Source organism: Plectrocnemia conspersa, unplaced genomic scaffold (assembly GCF_051122295.1).
Source record: "Plectrocnemia conspersa isolate PC_06_02 unplaced genomic scaffold, ASM5112229v1 ptg000006l, whole genome shotgun sequence".
Classification (NCBI taxonomy): Eukaryota; Metazoa; Arthropoda; class Insecta; order Trichoptera; family Polycentropodidae; genus Plectrocnemia; species Plectrocnemia conspersa.
Genome location: NW_028277170.1, coordinates 12,846,466 through 12,860,866, shown reverse-complemented (window position 1 = coordinate 12,860,866; position 14,401 = coordinate 12,846,466). Strand labels below are relative to the sequence as shown.

The following is a 14,401-nucleotide window of genomic DNA, read 5'->3' as shown; positions in this document are numbered from 1 at the left end:
ATTTTTAACTGTCGCAAAAGGTCAGTCAGACTATATATTTTGCGTCTCATAGCATTCTCTATGAAAAGAAAAAAGAGGGGTATTATGTATAGCGAAACATGTATTTCGGCCAGCTTCCATCAAGACGTAATTCCAAGAACAATAAAGTGTTAAATGAATGTATTTCGGTTGCACGTGCATTTAAGCAAATCTGCGTAGCCGATACATGAGAGTGTGTGTGAGAGAGAGAGAGAGAGATGAAAAAAAGAGTGTAAAACCCTTTCTTTTTTTAATAATGCAAGTTGAAGCAGTTCATTTGCAGAGGTGTTTCTTAATATTAGTTTGAGTTTAAGGCTCACGGAGTTTGCACTTGTGTATGCGCTTAGGTAAATCGTGAAATAATTTTTATCAATAATAAAAGTTAAAATGGCATTTATAGATTATAAATTGTGAATAAATTTAGTGACTATTAGTGTGCGTAAAAAAATATGTACGCAATGAAACAATTTCTGGTTGCGTTTACCAAGTCTTGATTAAGCGGTTAAAATGATGTGTTTTAGAACAGCTGCGAAGTAGGTCCGGAGTGTTGGTCCAAAGCGTCGGTCCATAGCGTCGGTCTAAAGCGTCGATCCAAGTAACGGTCAGAGCGTGGGTCCCAACTTTCGGTGGAGAGGAACAACCAGCAGCAGTGTTGACAAATATGGAACGTGAGAATAATAATAATTCAGGTGACATTTTTATTATATTGAGCTTAAAATCGCAATACTAGATGCTGTGAATCCTTATCATAAATGTATGTACCTTAATATGTACATATGACGCATGTTATTTTTGCGAGCTCAAGCGACAGACGTAATGTTTACCCTTGCTTAAAATAAGTTATTACAATATTAATATTTCAATACGCTTTTATATGATATATTATCATTTTTACTGTATTTAAAAATATATGTCCAATAATCGCTGTTAAACATATAACAATTTTTTTGAAATTATTCAGAAACTATTATAAATGGTATTCTTGCTAAATTAAAAATATTAAAAAAAACAGTTTTAGTGATTAGCATACATTTCCTAATACCAGTGAATAATATATATTATTTATTTTAATATTGTGTAAGGAAAAGATAGCATAAGGATGTAAAATCTAGATAATTATACTATCGTTACATGTATACAAGCATTATTCATATAATATTGTTAAATTAATATGTAATAAATTTATCTATTTTTTTATGTTCAGGAAATAAGACAAACATGGAGAATTCCAAGAATAATGACAAAGCTAAGGAAATAGACAAATATGAAATATTCGCATTAACTTGTGAAGAAATGATACAAAGTATTAATAATGAATGTAAAAATTTATTACTTTCCTAAAACACTATAAATAATCAATTATATTTTTAATTTGAATAAATATTTGTAATTTTCAGCAGGTGGCCCTGCTTATATGATGGAACAAGAAAATATGGAAAATTTGAGACGTGAGCTCACTCAACCATTTTTAAGAAAACGTAAAAACAATGAAGAGGAATGCAATACCAAAAAACCGAAAATGGAAGAGAAGAAATCAGACACTAATTAAATATTTCAATTTTAATTTTTTTTTATATATATTTGTGTTACGAAACATGTACAATTTTTAATTACATTTTTGCTGTAAGTAATTAACAGGACCAATTTTTGTAATACTAAATACATATATACAGTTTTAAGTCAGTTTTCACATTTACCTTTAAAATGAATAAATTACACATGCAGAATAAATCGCAATAAAATAAGACATATATATATTTTTACCGTGGATTCATTCTAGTAAAACGAATTTAAGAAAACAACCTAGGTATTAAAAGTAAATAAACATAAATTGCGTGTTTCTAAAACAATTTCAATAACTTGAACAGTATCTTTTTAAAATTAGTTTTTTGGATCAAAAATTAATAATATGAGTATAATATCTTGTTTAATATAGTGTTTTTCTTAAATATTTAAATTATCTTATTACACAAATTTAACTAAGAAATCACAGTAGTAATGATACATTCTTTTTAAATTAGTTAATATATATATATATGTATATAAATGTCACTATTTCTTAGATTTATATATTTTTCTTTTGTAAAAGCTTATAAAATAGCAATAATAAAAAATAACAATTTAATAATGAATTAGAAGTTTTTAAAACTAGGTGTTGTGAAATTCATTTTTCTAATAAATAAAGTATTCATCTATATTCTCATATTTTTTTATAAATTTTCAATAAAGCCAATTGTTGATACATTGCTTTTTTCAAAACCTAATATTAAATTTATATCAACCTACTTATATTTATAAAAAATATTTAATTTCTTTTAAATAATAATTTCAGAAATTTATAAAGTAGCTAAGGACCTACCAATATTTAGAGATGTAATTTCAATACTACAGTTAAAAGTGTTAAACTATTTACTGGGCAAAAAAAATTATATTTATTTTTACAATTCTTCCCTAAATTATCTAAAACATAATTGTTCAATAATTAGTTATTACATAAATAAATACATTTTCTAATACTTTAAATATAGCTTTGCTTTGCAATAAAAATAGCAAACACCATATAATAAATTATTATTTTTTTGTATATTATATTTCACACAACAGAAAGTGAGGAACCAGATCAAAGCATAAAAACACATATAAAATCAAATGAATTTAAGGTGCAATAAGTGCAAAATAAAAACAAGGGCGGTATTTTATGATATATAACAATCATTATTTATATTTACCTATTTCTAATATCGTTTCAGTAAACCACGTTAACCTGATTAACTGGCAAAATAAGAGGAAGCTAATTCAAAGTTTGCAAGACTAGATATGGTGAAATTATTTTTTTCTGATAATTTTTAATTGAAAAATATTTATATTTATTTAAAAATTTTTCTGAATTTTCTGAGAAGAAGTTGTACTAAGATATATTTTATTAAATATATACATTTGACAATATATAAATTCCCATTATATTATTATTATAATAGTAAACAGTGAAAAACTGATACATTGAAATTATTACAGTAGGTTTTAATTTTTGTTCTTACAATGTCCATTTATAATTTTCTTAAAATAATTGCACGATTATATGTTAATTTGCAAGTAATTTTAATTTAAAATTCTGTGAATATAGTCTTGATTTATTTATTATATAAAAATAAAAACAATTTTTTTTTGTATCCTATTATTTTTTGTATTTTTTTTTGTGCCTATTAAAAAAACGACATTAATTCCGGGATTACCTAATATGTTTCAGACACATTGAAAAAGTTTACAAACCTGAAGTTAAGAGTATATTTTCCATACAATTGAATGGAAAATAATTGCTAATAATTAAAGGGGTCAATTTAACAGTGCAATTCGAAGATTTCAAAGCTGATTGTTAAAATCACTAATTTATTTGATTATTTTTCATTGCTAAGATTTCATTTTTGTTCTCACAGTGTTTTAATTTTCTTAAAATAATTGCACAATTGAATGTTATTTTATAAATGATTTTTAACTTATATTACTGTGAATATAGTCCTTTTTTTATTAAATATAAATACAAACAAAAATTATTATCTAATAAGTAATTTTCAATTAAAAATACTGTGTTTGAAAAGTTTACAAGATACCAGAAAATGAGAGATTATTTTCAATATAATTGAAAGACTTTAACCGATTAACTGTTCAATTACTGCAAAATAAAAACCAGGGACGTATTTTATGGTATAAAACTGACATTTCTGGATTTGCATTGCCAATAATTAAAGGGGTAAATTCAATAGTTCAATTGGAAGATTTCAAGGCTGAGTATTAAAAAAATTATTTATTTGATTATTTTCCATTGGTAGGATTTCATTTTTTGCTCTCACAATTTTTTTTTAATTTTCTTTAAATAATTGCACAATTAAATGTTATTTTATAGATAATTTATAATCTAAAATACTATGAATATATTCCTTAATTATTTATTAAATACAAATACAAACAAATATTATTATTTATTATGTAATTTTTAATTTGAAATACTATGAATGTAGTCCTGATTTATTTATTCAATACAAATTTCATCAAGTTTTTTTTTGTATATGTTTCAGACACCTTGAAAAAATTGACGCAATTTTCCATAAAATTGAAAGAATTTAACCGATTAGCGGTTAAGCTACTGCAAATGAAAACCAGGGACGTATTTTATGATATACAGCTGACATTTCAGTAAACTGTATAAGCTGATGAGCTCCCAATAATAAAAGGGTTGAATTTATTAATGGTTGTAAAAGTTTTTAAGACTAGTTGTAGAAAAACTTTTTTTTTATATAAATTTTTAATTGCTTTTACAAATTTTCTCTAAAATTTATATAATATTATTGTTTAATTGTATGTTATTACATTAATATCTTACATTTTAATTAATAATAACATGGGTTTTAATTTGTTAGTAATTGCAATAAGTTGATGCACAACTAATAATTAAGGGGTTTATTTTAAATTAATTAATCTTAATTTTAAGTTTTGCTACAGGCAAATGTATTGTAGTTTTGACTTATTAAATAATTTCTATTTTCAAAAAATAATTAAAAATTTTTTTATTACTTAATTTCAGAAATCTATGGGCAGCTAACAAACCTATCGATTATTAAGAATGATATTTTAATACTGCAGTTGAAAGTTTAAGGGATTTTAGTTTATATTTTCACAATATATCTTACATAGTAGTACAATTCATTGTTATTATATAAGTAACTTTAACTTTGGATACAATAAATATAGCTTTGATTTTGTTACTGATTGCAGATATCTTAAAATAAATAAATATTTATATTTAATATATGTACATATATCTTAGACATCTGTGTTACAGGAATATTTGTTAAATTTGATTACAGTAAGTATCACAGTATTTTTTGATTTATATGTTAGACAATAATGTGTAGCTAATTAATTATTTTACTCTCAATAATTATGAGTGTCATTAGAATATTACTGTTTTTAATAATTTGTTTCGTTGATTTTTTTTGTCAAATAATATGTTTATGTATATGTTTAAAAAAACTTTGAGCAGCTTACAAAATAACAGCAGACTAAAACTCATACAATAAAATATCATCATTGTAATTCCCAGCTGATAGTATTTTAGCAGTTAAAAATTTCATTCTACTGGTAGTTTAACTAAACTTGAAACTTATTGTTCTACGTATTATGTTTTTTTATGCTGAACAAAGTTTAACATGTTTTATATATACATTTTACATACTATGAGTATTTTAGTATTTTTATTTTTCTTGATATATTCTTAAATTATATATTATCACGTATAGTAATGCCAATGGCTACTATAAAAAGAAATAATTTAAAAAAAAATAATAAATGTTATGTTGATATACAATGTGTGTACATATTTAAAAAATAAACTGTATATGTTTTCAATTATGTAAAAATTATAATATTTAAATAAAATAGTATTAAATAATATTTTTAGCCAAGACTCGAACAAGTATTAGTGTTGTATTACAGCTATATTGCATGATTATTGTGTCACATGGTTTTAAAATATACTATTAGTATACTTTATAGATAACAGTTTATATTAAAAAGTATATTATTTTTTTCTGCATTATTCGGTTTAATTGGCTCAAAGGTTTTTATTATAAAATATATTATATATTTTTAACAATAATGATTGGGTGCGGACCATGCACCACATTTGATTTATAGTCTTTAGTCTTTTGAGAAGTGTATTTTTTTGTGTGATTTATTTATTTTTTAATTTATAATAATTGATATATGTTTCAGTACACTAAACTATTTATTATTAACTTTTAGTTAATAGAACTAAAACAGCAAAAATCAATCAGTAATAGCATGATTATATTCCCCATCAGATTTTATATATAGCTGATTTAAATTAGTATTATGCAATTATTTTTAGCTACAAATTTAATTAGGGTATTGATATTTTATGTAAGTCAAATAAGATAAATTCAATTTTTTACCTGAATTCATCTGAAAAATAATGTTGTGCGATTGCTAGTCCGAAAAGTAAGTTTGTCATTCGTTTTTACGTTTTTAATTTCTGCATAATACCTGACTAATGTTCTTTTTGAAATAATTGGTAATGGTATAGATCAAATTTTAATTTAGAAGTAATAATACTTGGTTAATGCTTACACTAAGCATGCGTTAGTTATCTTAGAATAAATTTTGACTCACACTGTAGTTGCACAAGTTTTTTTTTAATCACTTAGTTTTCTCACTTGTATGCTAATGCAATACAACCAAATTTAATGAAATAGTTATCTGTGTTTGCTGTTTGTGTGCATAACTTTGTTCTTATTCGAAACGAAATTATCTCAATTTTCAACAAGTTCGCAGGATGATTGCAGAGCGTCCATGTATGCAAATTGTACGTATAACATTGTACTTCGCTCTCGTCCGGGTTTCCTAAGTCGACCATAGGGATAACTACTTCTTGTAACCAAGTGCTAAATGATCAAATTAGTGAATGTCGGCCACAGGATCGTTGTCCGACTTTGTTCGCCAAGTACAGAGTTCCAGTGCATTAAGCCTTTACAAATCACATTTGCTATGGCGATTTTCCTACAGCTTACAAAACAATGATCGGTTAGCCATGAAAGCAATCAGCTCTCAGTTTTCCTGTTTGGTAATTGAATTGAAGGACCACCGTGGATAGGTATCGATTCAGACTTTACTTACTATGTACGCATTTATATATGGGTACCAGGATTCGAATGTAGGGATTTCGGGAAATAGATCCCGGTCACGTCGTGAGTTTCCGTTTGACGCTACAGAGTCGCTCGTTATATGGGAAAGACTCTCCTCTGTACGACTGGATTGAAGCTGTGAAAATTTCAAAAATCAGATTATTACGCATCGAGCGGTTGAATAATTAATTGTAACACAGAACCAGGAAAAGAAAAAGCTGCGAACCCCCCCACCTTAAAAAAACAGTATTATTACGAATGGTAGGTTTTAGTATTCATAAATAAAATGTTAAAAACTTATTATTTTTAAACGGTACATATAAAATTTATTTTAATCACAAAGAAAGTTCAATTTTTAATTCTATAATTATTTGCAAATTCTTATTGTAAAAAACTGCAACATAATAATGTGATTGATATTTTGTTAATACAATATGTTTATTCGAAACTCAATGAGACTATTGGTAAAATCGAAACAAATTAAAAAATCAATATAAATTAGTCAAGTTTCAAACCAAAGTTTATATTATTCTAAAATAATTTAGTAAAATATTATTAAGCATATTTTAATCCTGATTTTAAGTTATTTATACCTACATGTACTTTAATATGATATATTAAAATAAAATAAAAATATATTATATTTAATTTTACGTACGATAAGTGGCACTCCTGTGTTCATAAAATTTAATATACTGACATAGCTGCAGCGTAAGCTCTTATCGCTTACTTATTGTACACAACTAAGCATACATAGTAAGGAAAAATAAATTTTAGAATCACTTTTTATAAGCTAGAAAAAATTAAATTAAATTAGGATGCAGTTTACAGAACCAATTTACTAAGAGTTATGTGACCGTAAATGTCACAGGTTTGCTCCAAATAAACCGATTAAATTAGCTATTTATGTTTTCATTCAAGATAAAAATGCATGATTTTTTTATCACGCTCAAGTGTAAAGAAAAATCTACTTTTTGCTTTGAAAAAAAGAGGCGAAATTTATAACTAAGTATACAATTATTAAAAAAACTAATAACACCATGATCTAAAAAAATATCCATGTACTGTTTATGAATATAAGTTATTTTTTAAATACAAATATAATTCAAATTTCTAGCTTAGCTTAATAAAGACCCACTCCATAGTTTAGGAAGCACTGTTTTAAATCCGCAACATTCTCGTTTGACAGGTATTTTCTTACGCTGTGCGCCCTTTAGACAAACATTCAAGCCTTATCTATATACCAGTTTGAGTTGGAAGAGCGTCGTACAATAAACCTATAACGGTTCGTGTTCTGGCATAATGGAGGCCCGGTCGTAGGTATTTATGTGATTCGTCTCGTGGCTAATTGAGTGCTATTTACACTACGGGCCAAGCTCAGATGTGCGACGAAAGCTTTCGGCTTTCACTCTGGGGGACATTCACGCGCAAAGTTCGGCCCTGCCCACCCACCTACTGTCGGATAATTTAAGTCGGCGTCGGGTGAAAGTTACGAGTCTGGGGAAAACCGGGGAAAAGGAAAATCCGGTTTAATATGCCCAAGCGTGTAATGAGCGACGCGGCTGCGATACCCTGACGAATGTTTTATGAATCTCGGTTTTTAGGCGTAGTTTTATAAAAAAAATAATACAAAAATAAAATCGTATTAAAATATAAACAGCGTACAATATCGAAAAGATTTACCTTTAATACTTATGCAACTTTAGACACTGCTAATCAGCATAAGATGTACTTAATTAATCAATGGTCTTGTTAGTGACAATTATTATACCATCGCTATATATATTATTATTATACATCATAGTTGGTGCAGTGCACTATGGTTTTCATTATCCCACTAATAAATAAAGAGTCCAAGGTGACTTTATTAAGACAATATTAAGAAACAGCCATTCGTCTATATAAAACATAAATTTATTTTAGTAGGCGGACTCGAGTTTGCACTGAATTCCGAATAATTCTATTATTAATTAAAATTCTTATCTATTTACGTTGTCTTAAAGTATCTTGAAATTTACCAATATATAGATTCACGTATAGCACGTACGAATTTTAAATGATCTGTCGTATGGAGTGTATTTGATCATATGTGAAGCGCTTCCTCTTAAATCCACATTGATACTCTGCTAAAATGAATTCTGTGTGTGGGAGCAGTCTATCGTATCAAAATTATATTCACGCCTTAAGAGAAAACACGATTCAGACGGTTATGTTGGCGATCGGTAATCAGGTAGTTCGGAAAACAATAGCAATACCCTTTATATAAACGTGTAAAAAATGTGTTAAAATGATTAGGATATTGCGTAATATTCAGTATCTGTGCAGGATTTTTATGTGGTACTGAGATCTCTTTTGTTGCGTGTGGTTTTATATTTTAACTGGGTGGTACCTTTGAAGCTCTTTCACTTTGTGATAATTGACGCAGGTGATTCAAACCCCCCATAAAATTGTCACAAACTACATCAGTGTCATAAAAAGGTTGAACAATTTCAATACTTATTATTTGAAGGATACATTTTGGACGATCAATCTTCGTCGATCACCAAATGAAATGTGGAACGTACATCAGGTTATTCTTGAAAGATTACCAAGAACGAATAATTCTGTGAAGGGTGGCATAATGGATTTGAGTAACAAACATTTGGAAATTTATCGATTGAATTAAAGAATAACAAAGTATATTAATGAAATGCGCATTGAAAAATATTTAATTTGGGAGTGAAAAAAAAATAGATGTATCGCGATTTAAAATCTACTTATTGTTTAAATAATGATTTTTTACTATTTTTGTGATATACGTAACTATTAAAATACATAATCTAGCCATTAAATTACATATTTTAATACACTTATTTATAGTTTATAGAATTCAAAAAAGATGCTAATAATAGCTTAATGCAGAAATTTAGATTCCAGATGAACAATATAATTCTTCATACTTTTAACGCGAAATATTTTGCAAACAAATCCCTATTCACAAACATCTTGGCGCCTAATTGAATTTCATACATCATCTGCTCGGCGAGAGAAATTGTCGCCGTTCCAGAATTTTCCTTTCTCTCGGAAAGACAAAATAAGGTGTGTGTGTGTGTGTGTGTGAGCTTTCTTCCCTCGGCGATATTCGACCCCATCCTTCGTCTAGCACATACCCAGAGCGTAGTACGTAAACTTTTCGACTGCGAGTGTCACGGGGCAAAATTCAGATAATATCCAAAATCTTTGAAAGCGCCGAAAGTCTAAGTTAATTTCACCTTCTTCTTTAGCAGTACACACGTACATATATAATATAATGCGTACATATGGGACAATTTGCGTGCACAACAATGTCACAAGTTTGTTTTTGTTACGCGATCAGCCTCCGACGTTCTGCGTCATTAAGTAAAATCATAGCTTAGGCGTATAATTAAGATTGATGACAGCGGACGTGTTGTGAATAAAGATGAGCGTTTTTTTCTCTACACTTTCGCGGCGCTATCTCCTGTTCTTTGTCGAAGGGCAGAGTAAAGAAAAAATGTTGAGAGAAAAAAAAGATGATGATAAAAAAATAGTGTGCGAACAAACGCGGGAGAACAATCAATCTAGCGATAGGACGCGTGAGTGGAATCGGAGAGTTTAGATAAATCGACTGTAGAAATTTTGTTAGACGATCTAGAGTGCGTGTTACTTATATTGAATATATTTTCTTGTATACAACATGTTACGTGATACAGTTAAAATATATAAATAATATATAAAACTCTAAATCAATTTTAAAATCATTTTTAAATTGCAATAATAATATTTATATTATTGTATTGTATTTCGTACCAATAACTAATCAGGATAAAGCCATACAAAGAAAATTGTTTTAAAGAAGAAAGTTTATAGTATATTTAGTAATGTGACAAGAATCTAATTGATAAGGAAACGCTTCTCTTATAGTAAATTTTTAGCCGTAATATTAAATTAACGAGTGGAGCATCTAAAGCTTCGCGTTTGCCAATATATTAACATAAATAAAGGTTGGAATATAATAATTCATAAGGCGTTGAATTTTATAACCCAGAGGTCACAGGTTCAGGTCCTCTCAGCAGACTCAAATTTTATTTTTTTTAAAATGTGTTATCTATTGATTGTATATTATAATACGCAATAGTTAATGCAAAAGTTCGTAGTATCCTTAAATAGAGCATTATCTGGAATACAATTAAACCCTTTGTTGGAGAGAATTCAAATACTTTTTTAAAGATATCACTCGTGTTGTGATACAATTCATTGCATTGTCTAATAAAGCAGTTTATAAAATTACTAAGGGGTGGTGTCGACAATAAGTCAATGCTTAGGTTGCGAACTTTCGAGTGCCCTAGAGAGCCACGATCGCGTCCTTTATTCTTGACCATCGCGACCAGCACGTCTGAAATTGAGAACGCTCTTTTTGTATGAGCCAATTAGCTTTTTAAAGAATACAAAAGTCTCATAGCATAATAATATTTATGGCGATAGCTATTCGAAGCTGGAAAAATTATGTGAGATAGTGATTATATAATATATTTTAGGTGTACACTATGTGTATTTTTATTTTCATTTAAATGTTTAATTGTATATTTTTTTTATTAATCATCATGATGCATAAGTCAGATGTGTAATAAAAAATAAAATAACACCGATTCTCTCTAAAGTTTTATTACTTACTTGTAAATATTATATGAATTGTTGGTATTGATTTACCTTATTATATAGCATTGGATTTATAGCATAAATATAGTAAAAAACTATAAAATCAACATATTAAAGTTGTGTATTAAATGCTTGTATAAATATTATTTATTAAAGCCAACATAACGCATTATGGAAATCTGTTGAAAGTCGTGAGAACTTAAATAAATAATATAAGTTAAGTCCGGTGATTAAATATACGATATTTTTATTATTATAATTAAAGGTTAAATAATTATTAATATTGTAGTAAGATTTTAATTTGAGAGAAGATAATATAAATTGATATTGAAAATAATAATAATTTTAGCGTTTTCAAATTTGAACGAAAATCAATTAATTCAGTTTCGAAGGGGTTATTAAACTGTATATAAACTGTATCGTTACTTAATAATTACTGTCGTAAATGTCTTCTAGAATACCATATAATTTAACAGCCCAATTAACTGACCGTTTTCTGAGTAAGAGTTGCGAGAATATATAAATATAGTATTATGTGCAATTTTTTCAGCGAAACTTATTGCTTTAAAAACAACAATTTATAAGTATTTTTTTATTTGTATATGTATATATATATATTTACTTTTAGCTTGTGGTTTTAATAACAATATCTTTGTATACAATATCACCATAAATTAAAATCTTGAGTCTGTTAACTTTGGGAGCAAAAAGGTTTCGTGAGACAAACTTTCAGCAGAGCCTAAATCGATTCGGTAAGTCTTCTAAATTCAACAGCCTTTTAAGTTTAATCTTTGGATATTGTGCTAATTAGTATTACAATAAAATATTTCTCTTCTGTCTCTTCCAGATGACTTAAAATACTTGTGGTTTTGAGCTCCCAAATTCGCTTGAAATGAATCTCTGGCTTTTTCTGAGATGAATTTTCATATTTTTCGTGTGGTTGCCTTTGTATCAAATCTATACAAAAGTTTGTATTTTTTTTATCTCGATTTCATTAATGATTTAAACAAAAACAAATTATTAATAATAATACGGAAACAAATTAAATTATTATATATATGTATATAGAGCAATGATTTCACTGATATCTTATTTCTGTCGCTAACGGTTATAACATCGCACCATTATCGTGTAAGAAATCTACAAACCTATATGATAACATGTTCGGTACAAAGAGTTTTCTTTCAGGTGTATTTTTCTAGCGGCAACACAACAGTGATTTTGCTGAAAGATATGTTCTGATATTCATTCATTCCGAACGTGTTTTGAATTGAATTTATGCCATACCAACAAAAATGTATGTAAGACGTAAGATTTACCGATAAGATATTCGAATATTTGCGTATATCTCCGAGCATGGTTGTATTGCCATATGCGTGTATTGTGTACACAAATTGCAAATCCATGAATTCTTTTCAACGAACATTTTTATAATATTTGATGAGTTTAAAAATACATAAACATACAGTGTTGTTGATGTTTTGAAAAATAATAGAAAATTTAAAAAACGCATATCGTATACAAAATTCAATACAAACTATAAATTTAAAGAAAAAAATAATCGACGATGAATAAATATTACGGGACCTAACCAAATTTTACATTTACTTCTTTAGTAAGCCATTTATAAACCTTATTATAGGATCGCACATTTTTTCAAGACGTTGTCTTGAAATTTTACTGTGGTTTTTTGCAACTCTTATTTCACAATATATGTCTTCGTAAATTAAAATTATTATATAGCATGCTTGAATGAACACGTATTTTTTTAATTTTGGAAAATCGTTCGTGTAAAAGATAAAGAGAAACAGTCTAATTTTTTTTTCTAGAGAACTCCAGCTGGAATTTTATAGGTTTTATATTTGTATAGTTTATGAATCAAATTAAATCATGTTATGTCCAAAGCTTCTTCTATATCTAAAATAAAAAGTTTCGTATCCTTTTATTATAAAAATTAGTGCATATATTAACTTTTATTTTTAAGTGATTTTTTGAAAGACAAACTGTTCCTTTAAGCACGAAACAAGTATTTTTGTACATATTCTACTAAATAACAGTAATACATATAAAACTGATCAGAATTATTGGGTTGTTGTTAAGTGAATTTCAGATAAAAACACAACAAGGTTTATGTTGGAAGCTCACATAAAAAGGAGCAAAATAATGTTATTGGTTATTGTTTTTCCTACGTTAAATTATTCGTATTCTTATAATTTATTATATCTACATCTACGAATTCCTTGTGGATTGATATAAATTGACATTGGTGTTTATTAAATTCTTACCCCTTTGGGTGCATTCCAAACACGTGTGTGTATGTGTGTGTGTGTTCGCATAGTAGTAGACCGCGGGTCTCCAGAGGTATACGCTTCGGCTAGATATTTGTGGTACGTCAGCACTGTTCGTTAGTAAATGTATAGTCATCCCTGTAGACAGGTCAATTTATCTCGTGTCCCAAACTATATTGTTTGCGCTTGACCGCCATAAATCCTGTAACCTGAATTTAAATTTGCCAGATGGACGCTCCCGATTATTATATATTCCTGTTGATTATCAGGAAAAGCGACACATTATTTGATTTATTGATATTGTATCGACGCCCATTTATTGTTTAACACGCGTCACTCTTACAATGCACCGTAATGTATACCTATGCACATATAACGACACATTTACCGGGATTAGTCGTGTTTAAAGTGGGTCTAACATAGACCATGGTCTTTTAGCAATTCAACATATTTCAAGTTGTGACAAAATTAGTACTTAAATTCTTATTAAGAGAGTCAATCAATTAAATTAAAATTGTAATAATAATTTTAAATTAAAAAATGTTAATTAAAATTAATTATTAAATAAGCTTAATAAAAATATTCGCGCGTTTAATTTTTTATATTCAACGGTGGTAAACGAATTATATTTTACATGCTAAAATGTTTCAGGGTTGTTCGAGTGCAGAGCTGTTTCAAACGTGCATCAAAATTGTGGTTTAAATGCTTCTTTTAGATATCATTATAGTCTAAGTACCTTTC

The 14,401-nt window shown here is 27.6% G+C and overlaps 1 long non-coding RNA gene across 2 annotated transcripts; it reads left to right on the top strand.

The window, feature by feature from the left end:
• Nucleotides 1-338: 338 nt before the first annotated feature.
• Nucleotides 339-1,706, top strand: LOC148234259 (uncharacterized). 2 transcript variants are annotated; one of them, XR_015810176.1, is made up of 4 exons: nucleotides 339-365; nucleotides 540-707; nucleotides 1,223-1,321; nucleotides 1,416-1,706. It is a non-coding gene; the product is annotated as an uncharacterized LOC148234259 (long non-coding RNA). The 2 variants fall into 2 exon arrangements; XR_015810175.1 differs by having other exon boundaries at nucleotides 1,223-1,336.
• The last annotated feature ends 12,695 nt before the right edge of the window (nucleotides 1,707-14,401 follow it).